General features: G+C 49.7%; 1 protein-coding gene across 1 annotated transcript in view; it reads left to right on the top strand.

The window, feature by feature from the left end:
- Positions 1-171: 171 nt before the first annotated feature.
- MTRF1 (mitochondrial translation release factor 1) overlaps positions 172-13,040 on the top strand; it is a 40,183-nt gene continuing 27,314 nt past the window's right edge. Inside the window, exon 1 of the mRNA XM_039911196.1 lies at positions 172-299. The gene's annotated coding sequence lies outside the window, so the exon portion shown is untranslated. The remainder of the gene's footprint in view (positions 300-13,040) is intronic.

The following is a 13,040-nucleotide window of genomic DNA, read 5'->3' on the forward strand; positions in this document are numbered from 1 at the left end:
TTTGACGACGATGCCGTAAAGCGACGGGGAAGGGCGCCGGCGCGAAGGGGCGGAGCCCCAAACTCATTCGTTCGTTCGGGCCTTCGTGCGTTCGTTCGGGCCTTCGTGCGTTCGTTCGTTCCTTCGTGCCTTCGTTCGTGCCTTCGTGCCTTCGTGCGTTCGTTCATTCGTGCCTTCGTGCGTTCGTCCCTTCATTCGTGCCTTCGTTCGTTCGTTCACTCGTGCCTTCGTGCTTTCGTTCCTTCATTCGTGCGTTCGTGCGTTCGTGCCTTCAACGCGGAGCGCAGCAGGGCCGAGGGGTAAGAGCGGGCCGAGCGTTGGGCTCCGGGCCCCGCAGCCGGCGCGCTGCTCCCCGGGTGGCGTTCGCGAAGCGCTTCCTTCGTGGCAGGGGCTGTGCCGAGCGCCGGGGTGGAGCGGACAGGAGCGGGCTGGACGCAGCAGTCGCTGGCCTTAATTAATGTTGGTATTTGTTAAGCGCTTACTAGGTGCAGAGCACCGTTCTAAGCCCTGGGGGAGATACGGGCTCATCAGGTGCTCATTCATTCATTTAATAGTGTTGATTGAGCGCTTACTATGTGCAGAGCACTGTACTAAACGCTTGGAATGTACACATCGGTAACAGAGACAGTCCCTGCCCTTTGACGGGCTTACGGTCTAATCGGGGGAGACAGGCAGACAAGAACAATTGAGGCTCACATTGGGCAAGTCACTTAACTGCTCTGTGCCTCAGTGACCTCCTCTGTAAAATGGGGATGAAGACTGTGAGCCCCATGAGGGACAACCTGATCACCTTGTATCCCCGCCCCCCCCCCCCAGCGGTTAGAACAGTGCTTTGCACATAGTAAGCGCTTAACAAATAACTAACCTCATTGTTAATCCCCATTTTACAGATGAGGTCACTGAGGCCCAGAGAGGTGAGGTGACTTGCCCACAGTCACACAGCTGGCAAGTGGCAGAGCCGGGAGTGGAACCCGTGACCTCTGACTCCGAGCGGGGCTCACAGCGTCGATCCCCAGGGGCTGACCTGCCCACACTACCTCCTCCTCCTCTGGCCCGGAGTGGCCTCCCTTCGCAAATCCGCCAGACTTGCACGCTTCCCCCCCTACGGTGAGCCCTGCTGAAGGCTCAGCTCCTCCAGGAGGCCTTCCCAGACTGAGCCCTCCCCTTTTTCTCTGCTCCTCCTCATCGCCCCTACTCCCTCCCTCTGCTCTACCCCTCCCCACACTACTTGTCTGGATATGTACGTATCCATAATTCTATTTATATTAATGATGTGTGTACATATGGCTCCATATTAGTAATAATAGTAATGTTGGTATTTGTTAAGCGCTTACTATGTGCAGAGCACTGTTCTAAGCGCTGGGATAGATACGGGGTAATCAGGTTGTCCCACGTGAGGGTCACAATCTTCATCCCCATTTTACAGATGAGGAAACCGAGGCACAGAGAAGTAAGTGACTTGCCCACAGTCACACCGCTGACAAGTGGCACAGCTGGGATTCGAACTCATGACCTCTGACTCCCAAGCCCGGGCTCTTTTCCACTGAGCCACGCTGCTTCCCCTAATTTCCCTAATATTGATGCTATTGATGCCTTTTTACTTGTTTTGATTGATTCACTCATTCAATCATCTTTATAGAGTGCTCACTACGTGCAAAGCATTGTACTAAGCACTTGAAATGTACAATTCGGCAACAGTTAGAGACTGTCCCTGCTCAACCACGGGCTCACAGTCTAAACGGGGGAGACAGCAAAACAAAACAAGTAGGCATCGGTACCCTCAAGGGAATAGAATCATAGATATATATATACACATCATTAATAAAATAGAGTAAGAAATAATATATACAAATATGCACAAGTGCTGTGGGGAGGGGAAGGGGGAAGAGCAGAGGGCGGGAGAAGGGGAATGGGGAGGGAGGAGGAGCAGAGGGAAAGGGAGGACTCAGTCTGGGAAAGCCTCCTGGAGGAGGTGAGCTCTCAGTAGGGCTTTGAAGAGAGGAAGAGAGTTAGTTTGGCGGAGGTGAGGAAGGAGGGCATTCCAGAACAGCAGGAGGACTTGGGCCAGGAGTCGATGGCAGGATAGGCGAAAACGGGGGACCATGAGGTGGGTGGCAGAAGAGTGGAGCCTATGGGGTGGGCAGTAGAAGGAGTTGGGAGTAGAGGTAGGAGGGGGCAAGGAGATGGAGAGCTTTGAAGCCAACAGTGAGGAGCTGTTGCTTCATGCATAGGTTGATAGGCAACCACAGGAAGGTTTTGAGGCGGGGAGTGACATGCCCAGAGTGTTTCTGTAGAAAGACAATCTGGGCAGCGGAATGAAGAATAGACTGGAGCAGGGAGAGATAGGAGGATGATGCCCTCTCCCCCCCACCAGACTGTGAGCCCCGTTGTGGGCGGGGATTATCTCTCTTTATTGCTGAATTGTGCTTTCCAAGTACTTAGGACAGTGCCCTGCACACAGTAAGTGCTCAATACGATTGAATGAATGATCTCCATTTTTACAGATGAGGGAACTGAGGCCCAGTGAAGTGACTTCTCCAAGGTCACACAGCAGAGGAGTGGCAAAGGTGGGATTAGAACCCATGACCTTCTATAAGCCTCCCTCATCCTCCCTTTCACATCCATGCGACAGTCTGTCCTTGGCAGAAGCTGGAAATTTAAATCGGAAAACCGGTGGAGGCTGCCTGGTTAAGCAGCAGGGGAAGCGTATGGCCAGAAAGGCTTTCGAGCCGGCCCATTTCTCTCCCACCCCCTCATTCATTCAGTCGTATTTATTGAGCGCTCACTCTGTGCAGAGCACTGTACTAAGTGCCTGGCAAGTACATTACAGCAGTAAGGAGAGACAGTCCCTGCCCACAACAGGTTTACAGTGGGAGAGGGGGGCAGACATCAAAACAAGCAATTTATTACTGCCTTCGAGTCATTTCCCATTCATAGCGATTTCATGGATACTTTCTCCAGAACGCCCCATCCTCTGCCAGAATCCGCAACCTTTCTAATGGTTCTTCTGTTATCGCTGTTGTGGGTTTTATCCATCTAGCTGCTGATCTGCCTCTTCGACGTTTTTCCAGGACTTTTCCTATCATTAGTGTCTTCTCCAGAGAATTAGTCCTCCTGATGATGTGTCCAAAATATGCTAATCTAAATCGAGTCATTTGGCCTTCTAAAGACCACTTTGGTTTAATTTGCTCCAAAATCCATTTGTTTGGTTTTCGGGAAGTCCATGGTATTTGCAAAAGCCTTCTCCATACACCACATTTCAAAAGAATCAATGTTCTTTCTAGCCTGTTTTTTCACCATCCAGCTTTTGGATCCGTTCATCGTCACTGGAAATGCCATAGTGTTGACAATTTGTATTTTTGTGGCGATTGTTACATCAGCTCATTTCATGACTTTTTCCAGGTTCTTCATAGCAAGTTTTCCCAACATTAATCTTCAGTGCATTTCTTGGCTATTAGTCCCTTTATTATTGATTATCGATCCCCGGAGAGAAAAACTGTCAACTATTTCAAATCTTCTCTCCCTCCACTACAAATTTGTTGAAACTTCCAGTCGCCATGATCTTTGTTTTCTTGACATTAAAATATAGGCCCATCTTTTGGCTCTGTTCCTTAGCCTTTAATAATAAGCCCTTCAAATCTTCTTCACTTTCTGCCAGTAAGGTTGTATCATCAGCATAACGAAGTTAGTTTATATAAAACAAATAAACAGGCATCAGTAGAAACCAGTAGAATTATAGTGCTATGCATGCGGGTCCAGGGATTGCCCCTGCCCCAGAACAGCTGGGGATCTCTCACAGTCCGATCCTCTGCCCATCCCCCACTCAAATTGCGGCTCATCATCCTCGGGCGTATTTGTTGAGAGCTGACTGTGTGCAGAGCATTGAACTAAGCACTGCTTTCCCAGCCCCACCCTCTTTTCCCGCCCTTTGCTGCAGCCTTCGCTGAAGCGTCCTTCCAAGGCATTATTTTGGGTGTAGACGGCGCGGGCGTAGAGTGAGGAAGAAGGCTGGGTATACACTAAGTGAGGTTTCCAGCCCTGTGTCTCTTTCTTCCTTTTTCATGTTTAAAGACTGTGAGCTCCTCGTAGGCAGGGGATGCGTCTGCTAATTCAGTTGTAATAATAATGTTAGTATTTGTTAAGCGCTTACTGTGTGCAGAGCACCGTTCTGAGCGCTGGGGTAGATACACGGCAGTCAGGTTGTCCACGTGAGCCTCAGTGTTACTCCCCATATTACAGATGAGGTAACTGAGGCACAGAGAAGTTAAGTAACTTGCCCAGAGTCACACAATTGACAAGTGGCAGAGCCAGGATTCAAACCCATGACCCCTGACTCCCAAGCCCAGCCTCTTTCCACTGAGCCACACTGCTTCTCTATTGCACTCCCCTTCATTTGGTCGTATTGACCGAGCGCCTGCTGGGTGCAGGGGTGCTGTACTAAGCTCTCTTCCAAGCTGTGTGAACAGTAAGCGCCACAGGGAAACACTCGATGGATTGGTGTAAGGCTGTGAAGCGGTAGAGGAAGAAGGGGTAGGTGGGGGGTGGCCAAGGGATGGGAAGTGTTGGAGGGGTGGTGGGGAGGGGATGGTGGTTGCCGGGGCATGTGGGATCCGTAGTTGTTGTCGGGGAGCAGGCTGGAGCCTCCTCCCTCCCTCCCGGGCTCCGGTGCTTGTCTGCTTGCCGCCTTCCGGGTTGCAAGGGAGCCCCAGGACCAGGCAGCCGCTCTTGGGCCTCTTCGTCCGGTAGCACGGTCGGGGGGCGAGCGGAGGGGCGGGCAGGCGAGCCGACTTCCCTGGGCCTGCCGCCCTGTACCCCGGGAGCCCTGGCAGCCGGGCAGCGACCCGTCAGATGCTGAACAGAGAACCCTGTTCGCTGCTGCTGCTCCTGCTGCTGCTCCTGCTGCTCCTGCTTCTCCTGCTCCTGCTGCTGCTCTGGCTTCTCCTACTTCTGCTGCTGCTGCTGCTCCTGCTCTGCTCGGCTCCCACTGCGGCTGCTCTCCGGCCGGGCCTGGGCAAGAAGGGGCTTTAAGCGGGTTTTGTTTAGCAGGCCCGGAGCATGGCCCCAGAGGGGACAGAAGGACCCGGTCCCTAATCCCGGCCCTGCCACCTGTCTGCTCTGTCACCTTAATAATAATAATAGTAATAAAAACAATAATGGTCATATTAATGATAGAGAAACAGCGTGATTTAGTGGAAAGAGCCCGGGCTTGGGAGTCAGAAGGTCATAAGTTGATGATGATGGTATTTCAGTTAACTCATCTGTAAAATGGGGATGAAGACTGGGAGCCCCATGTGGGACAACCTGATTACCTTCTGTCTACTCCAGCAGTTAGAACAGTGCTTGGCACGAAGTGAGCACTTAAATACCACTATTATCATTACTTGTTAAGCGCTTACTGTGTGCTAGGCACTGTACTAAGCGCTGGGTTGATAAAAGCTAATCAGGTTAGACATAATAACAATAATTACAGTATTTGTTAAGCACTTATTGTGTGCCAGGCACTGTACTAAGTCCTGGGGTGATACAAGCAAATCGGGTTGGGCACAGTAATAACAGTAATAATAATAGTGGTATTTGTTAAGCACTTACTATGTGCCAGGCAGTGCCAGCGCTCAGTACAGTGCTCTGCACACAGTAAATGCTCAGTAAATAAGATTGAATGAAATACCATCATCATCAACTTATGACCTTCTGACTCCCAGGCCCATGCTCTATCCACTATACCATGCTGCTTCCCTTGACCTTGGCCACGTCATTTAACTTCTGTGGACCTCAGTTACCCCATCTGTAAAATGGGGATCAAAATTGGGAGCCTCATGTGGGACTTGGACAGGGTACAATCTGATAAGCTTGAATCTTTTTTTTTTTTAGTGGTGTTTGTTAAACACTTTCTATGTACCAGGCACTGTTCTCAGGGCCAGAGCGGATACAAGTTAATCAGGTTGGACACAGTCCATGTCCCATATGGGCTCACAGTTTTAATCCTCATTTTGTAGATGAGATAACTGAGGTATAGAGAAGTGAAGTGACTTGCCACAAGTCACACAGCAGACAAATGGTAGAACCGGGATTAGAAACAAGATCCTTCTGATGGCCAGGCCTGTGCTCTATCCACTAGGCCACGCTGCTTCTCAAGCAGTGTGTGTCTGGCATATAGAAAATGCTTAACATACCTTTTTTTAAAAAAGAATAAGTGGCATTTATTGAGCACTTTGTCTGCAGAGCACTGGACTAAACACTTGGGAGAGTATGATACAACAGAGTTGGCAGATATGTTCCGTGACCACAATGTGCTTGCAGCCTAGTCGGGGAGGCAGACATTAAATAAACAATTTATAAATACATTCACAGTATGTATGTGGTAGTGAATCCTCCTTAATGTATGCCAATCATTAAGCATGAGCAGATTTTGAAGTTTTGTTGTGATTGCTCCTGGCAGAAGACATGGAGCTGGGAAGGACCTTAAGGGGTCATATGGTCCTGCCCCCGCCTCCCCTGCAGGAGAATGACTAAGGCATCCAGGATACAATGGCTGTCAATTTGTAAGATTTCCCAGGATACAGATTCAGACCCCGATAGCTCTGAAATTTATATGCAACTGAAACTTATTTTGCTTTAATATAAGCCCACTTCTTTTAGTCTGGTTTTCTCTGGACATGAAGAATAAGGGGTCAGTAGTCCCATAAAAAATCCTTATTCTACTTGGCAACGTTCTGCTCCTCCTACTCCTCATTTTTGAGTAGCTACTGTGCTTAGTGCTGGGATAGATAACAAGATAATTAGATCAGATGTAGTCTCTGTCCAGAAGGGAGACAAATGAGAAGACTTGAGGCATCACATAGCAGGCTAGTAGTAGAGCTGGGATTAGAACCCAGATCTCCTTACTCCCAGTAACGTACCCTTTGTGTTAGGCCACATTGCAGCATTTTCCTCACAGCTTGGGAGAGTACAGTAGAATGAGAGGACATGATCTCTGCCCTCATGGGGCTTACAGTTTAGCGAGGGAGACAGTCATGAAAACAAATTGCTGATAGGAGGATGTAATAAGAGTATAAAGATATGTATATAAGTGTTTCAGAGATTGTGAGTACAGAGTACTAATATTGGGATTCTTAAGTGGCACCAAAGTGCTGAAATGGCAGTTAGGGTACATAATGTAGGAGGTCAGTCAATCAGTCGTATTTATTGAGTGCTTACTGTGTGCTGAGCACTGTACAATATCACTTGGAAGAGCACGATATAACAATTGGTGGATACATTCCTTGCCAATAAGGACCTGACAGACTAGAGACGTACTTAAGTGATGTGGGACTGTGGGGGTGGTGAATGAAGGGTATAAATCCCTTGTACAGGGGCCATGCAAAGCCTGGTGGGAGAAGAGGAAATGGCCTAGATGGGGAAGCCTTCTTGGAGGAGATGTGCTTTTAATAAGGCCTTGAAAGAGAGGAGATCAATTGTTGGATATGAAGGGGGAGGGGGTTCCAGGCTGGAGGGAAAACATGCGTTTGCCCCCACTTTTTCCACTCCCGTTTGCACCACTCTTACTTGCTCCTTCATTCACCCTCCCTCCTATCCCCACAGCACATATGTATATATCTGTAATTTATTTATTTATTTATTTTTTTAATGTCCGTCTCCCCTTCTACACTGTGAGCTCACTGTGGGCAGGAATCTATTATATCGTATACCCCCAAATGCTCAGTACAGTGCTTTGCACACAGAAAGCACTCAATAAATGTGATTGAATGAATGAACGTGGGCGAGGGATTGGCAACAAGATAGGCAAGATCGAGGCACAGTGAGTAGGTTGGCATTAAAGGAGCGATGTGTGTGATCTGAGTTGTAGTAGGAACTGAGAGAGGTAAGGTGGGGTGAAGGTGATTGAGACCTTAAAAGCCACTGGTAAGGAGCTTCTGTTTGATGTGGATTGGCAACCACTAAAGGTTCTTGAGAAGCGGGGGAGCATGGACTGAATGGTTTTGAAAACAATGATCTGGGCAGCAGAGTGAAGTGTGGTCTGGAGTGGGGAGAGACAAGAGGTAGGGAGGTCAGCAAGGAGCCTGATGCAATAGTAGTCAAGATGGGTTAGGATAAGTGCTTCGATTAATGTGGTAGCAGTTTAGAGGGAGAAGAAAGGGCAGATTTTAGTGATGTCATGAAGATTGAACAACAGGATTTGATGACAGATTGAATATATGAGATAAATGAGAGACATGAGTCGAGATTATGGGTTTGGGAAACAGGGAGGATGGTGGGGGAAGTCATGGGGAACTTAGTTCAATGCCCAGCACACAATAAGCTGGAGAAGCAGCGTGGCTCAGTGGAAAGAGCACGGGCTTTGGAGTCAGGGCTCATGAGTTCGAATCCCAGCTCTGCCACTTGTCGGCTGTGTGACTGTGGGCAAGTCACTTAACTTCTCGGTGCCTCAGTTCCCTCATCTGTAAAATGGGGATGAAGACTGTGAGCCCCACGTGGGACAACCTGATTCCCCTGTGTCTACCCCAGCGCTTAGAACAGTGCTCGGCACATAGTAAGCGCTTAATAAATACCAACATTAATAAGCGCTTAATAGAGAAGCAACATGGCTTAATGGAAAGAGCCCGGGTTTGGGAGTCAGATGTCGTGGGTTCTAATCCCAGTTCCGCCACTTGCCAGTTAGGTGACTCTGGGAAAGTCACTTCACATCCCTGTCAGTTGCCTCATCTGGTAAATGGGGATTCATTCATTCATTCAATAGTATTTATTGAGCGCTTACTATGTGCAGAGCACTGTACTAAGTGCTTGGAATGAACAAGTCGGCAACAGATAGAGACAGTCCCTGCCGTTTGACGGGCTTACAGTCTAATCGGGGGAGACGGACAGACGAGAACAATGGCAATAAATAGAGTCAAGGGGAAGAACATCTCGGAAAAACAATGGCAACTAAATAGAATCAAGGCGATGTACATTTCATTAACAAAATAAATAGGGTAATGAAAATATATACAGTTGAGCAGACGAGTACAGTGCTGAGGGGATGGGAAGGGAGGGGGGAGGAGCAGAGGGAAATGGGGGGAAAAGAGGGTTAAGCTGCGGAGAGGTGAAGGGGGGGTGGTAGAGGGAGTAGAGGGAGAAGGGGAGCTCAGTCTGGGAAGGCCTCTTGGAGGAGGTGAGTTTTAAGTAGGGTTTTGAAGAGGGGAAGAGAATCAGTTTGGTGGAGGTGAGGAGGGAGGGCGTTCCAGGACCGCGGGAGGACGTGTCCCAGGGGTCGACGGCGGGATAGGCGAGACCGAGGGACGGTGAGGAGGTGGGCGGCAGAGGAGCGGAGCGTGCGGAGTGGGCGGTAGAAAAAGAGAAGGGAGGAGAGGTAGGAAGGGGCAAGGTGATCGAGAGCCTTGAAGCCTAGAGTGAGGAGTTTTTGTTTGGAGCGGAGGTTGATAGGCAACCATTGGAGGTGTTTAAGAAGGGGAGTGACATGCCCAGATTGTTTCTGCAGGAAGATGAGCCGGGCAGCGGGGTGAAGAATAGACTCGAGCGGGGCGAGAGAGGAGGAAGGGAGGTCAGAGAGAAGGCTGACACAGTAGTCTAGCCGGGATATAACGAGAGCCCGTAGCAGTAAGGTAGCCGTTTGGGTGGAGAGGAAAGGGCGGATCTTGGCGATATTGTAGAGGTGAAACCGGCAGGTCTTGGTAACGGATAGGATGTGTGGGGTGAACAAGAGAGACGAGTCAAGGATGACACCGAGATTGCGGGCCTGAGAGACGGGAAGGATGGTCGTGCCATCCATGGTGATAGGGAAGTCTGGGAGAGGACCGGGTTTGGGAGGGAAGATGAGGAGCTCAGTCTTGCTCATGTTGAGTTTTAGGTGGCGGGCCGACATCCAGGTGGAGACGTCCCGGAGGCAGGAGGAGATGCGAGCCTGAAGGGAGGGGGAGAGGACAGGGGCGGAGATGTAGATCTGCATGTCATCTGCATAGAGATGGTAGTCAAAGCCGTGAGAGTGAATGAGTTCACCGAGAGAGTGAGTGTAAATGGAGAACAGAAGAGGGCCAAGAACTGACCCTTGAGGAACTCCAACAGATGGGAGGGGGAGGAGGCGCCAGCGAAAGAGACCGAGAATGACCGGCCAGAGAGATAAGAGGAGAACCAGGAGAGGACGGAGTCCGTGAAGCCAAGGTGAGATAAGGTGTGGAGGAGGAGGGGATGGTCGACAGTGTCAAAGGCAGCAGAGAGGTCAAGGAGGATTAGAATGGAGTAGGAGCCATTGGATTTGGCAAGAAGGAGGTCATGGGTGACCTTAGAGAGAGCAGTCTCAGTAGAGTGGAGGGGACGGAAGCCAGATTGGAGGGGGTCCAGGAGAGAATGGGAGTTAAGGAATTCTAAGCAGCGATTGTAGACAACTCGTTCTAGGATTTTGGAAAGGAAGGGTAGTAGGAAAATAGGGCGATAACTGGAGGGGGAAGTGGGGTCAAGAGCGGGTTTTTTTAGGATGGGGGAGACATGGGCATGTTTGAAGGCAGAGGGGAAGGAGCCCTTGGAGATTGAGTGGTTAAAAATAGAAGTTAAGGAAAGGAGGAGGGCAGGGGCGATGGTTTTAAGAAGGTGAGAGGGAATGGGGTCCGAGGTGCAGGTGGAGGGGGTGGCACTTGCGAGGAGGGAGGAGATCTCCTCTGAGGATACTGCAGGGAAGGATGGAAAAGTGGGGGAGAGGCGCAGGGGTGACTTTGGGGAGCTCAGACCTGATCGTGTTGATTTTTGTGAGGAAATAGGTGGCCAGATCATTGGGGGTGAGAGATGGGGAGGGGGAGGAACAGGGGGCCTAAGAAGAGAGTTAAAGGTCCAGAACAATCGGCGGGGGTGACGGGCATGGGTGTCGATGAGGGAGGAGAAGAAGTTTTGCCTGGCGGAGGAGAGGGCAGAGTTAAGGCAGGAAAGGATAAATTTGAAGTGTGTGAGGTCGGCTTGGTGCTTGGACTTTCGCCAGCAGCACTCAGCAGCTCGAGCATAGGAGCGTAGGAGGCGGACGGAGGAGGTGATCCAGGGCTGTGGGTTAGTGGAGCGAGAGCGGCGGAGGGAAAGGGGGGGCGAGAGAGTCGAGATGAGTAGAGAGGGTGGAGTTGAGAGCGGAGACCTGATCATCGAGAGTGGGAAGTGAGGACAGGGCGGCAAGGTGTGAAGAGATGCTTTTGGAAAGACGGATGGGATCAAGAGAGCGGAGGTCTCTGTGGGGCAGTAGTGAAGATTTGCAGGGGGAGGGAGTGTGAGAGATGAGGCAGGTGAGAAGGTTATGGTCAGAGAGAGGGATTTCAGAGTCGGTGAGGGAGGAGATAGTGCAGCGGTAGGAGATGACGAGATCGAGGGTGTGACCGAGTCGGTGAGTGGGCGCGGTATGGTGGAGGAGGAGGTCGGCAGAGTCGAGGAGGGATAGCATGCGGACTGTGAGCCCCACGTGGGACAACCTGATTACCTTGTATCTCCCCCCCCCCATGCTTAGAACAGTGCTTAGTACATAGTAAGTGCTTAACAAATGCCATCATCATCATCAGTAAATACAGTTGATTGATTGATGCGGAGGACAGGGTTTGGGTGGAAAGATGAGATCAGAAATCAATTGAAAGCCTCCTGGAGTAGCTGTGCTTTGGAAAAGGGTTTGAAGATGCGGGGGGAAAGCAGTGATCTGCTGGGTGTTCCAGGCAGAAAAATGGTGTGAGCAAGCGGCTAGGAAAACAACAATGAGGCACAGTGAGTAGATTATCTTGAGAGGAATGTAGAGTGTGAGCTGGGATGTGGTGAGGGAAGGGTGAATTAATTAATTCATTCATTCAAAAGTATTTATTGAGCCCTTACTGTGTGCAGAGCACTGTACTAAGCACTTGAAATGTACAAATCGGCAACAGATAGACGCAGTCCCTACCCTTTGACGGGCTTACAGTCTAATCGGGGGAGACAGACAGACAAGAACAATGGCAATAAATAGAATCAAGGGGAACAACATCTCATAAAAACAATGGCAAATAAATAGAATCAGGATGATGTACATCTCATTAACAAAATAAATAGGGTAATGAAGATATATACAGTTGAGCGGACAAGTACAGTGCTGAGGGGATGGGACAGGAGAGGGGGAGGAGCAGAGGGAAAGGGGCGAGAAGAGGGTTTAGCTGCGGAGAGGTGAAGGGGGAGGTAGAGGGAGCAGAGGGAAAAGGGGAGCTCAGTCTGGGAAGGCCTCTTGGAGGAGGTGAGCTTTAAGTAGGGTTTTGAAGAGGGGAAGGGAATTAGTTTGGCAGAGGTGTTTTGAAGAGGGGAAGGGAATTAGTTTGGCAGAGGTGAGGAGGGAGGGTGTTCCAGGACCACGGGAGGACGTGGTCCAGGGGTCGTCGGAGGGATAGGCAAGAATGGCCCAGTGAGGAGGTGGGCGGCAGAGTAGGGGAAGAAGTGAATGGCTTAAGTTAATCAATGTCATTTTTGAGTACTTATTGTATGCAAAGCACTGTACTAAATATTTGAGAAAGTTCAATAGAGATGGTAGACAATATCCCTGCCTTATAGGAGTGTGCAATTTAGTTGGGATGACAAACATTAAAATAAGTTACAGAGAGGGAAAGCAATAGAGTATATGGATATGTACATTAGTGGAGTGGGAGTGAGTATCAAAGGGTGTATGGACACAAGGACATAGGGGTCACTGAAGGGATGTAAAATGGGTTGGGGAGTTGAGGAGCTAGAGATGGTTTTAAGCCTGCTCAGGAATTCCTGATTGCAAAAAGGGCAGCAATTGGAGATATTTGAGGAAAGGAGAACAAAGCTTTAGAAGAGCGAACCAGACAGCATAGTGAGCTATTGACTGGTCAGGGGACAGACTGGATCCTGGGAGATCAGCGGGAAGGCTGTTGCAGTAGTCAAAACAGAATATGATGATCTTTTGGAGGAAGTTTGAGTTGGAGAGAAGGGTGGATTCTGGAAGCGTAGAGGAAGAACTAACAAGATTTGGTGATAGACTGCATATGGAGGTTGAAAAGAGAGGAAAGTCAAGGACCTTGTCAAGGTTTGGGGCTTGAGAA

Source organism: Ornithorhynchus anatinus, chromosome 2 (assembly GCF_004115215.2).
Source record: "Ornithorhynchus anatinus isolate Pmale09 chromosome 2, mOrnAna1.pri.v4, whole genome shotgun sequence".
NCBI lineage: Eukaryota > Metazoa > Chordata > Mammalia > Monotremata > Ornithorhynchidae > Ornithorhynchus > Ornithorhynchus anatinus.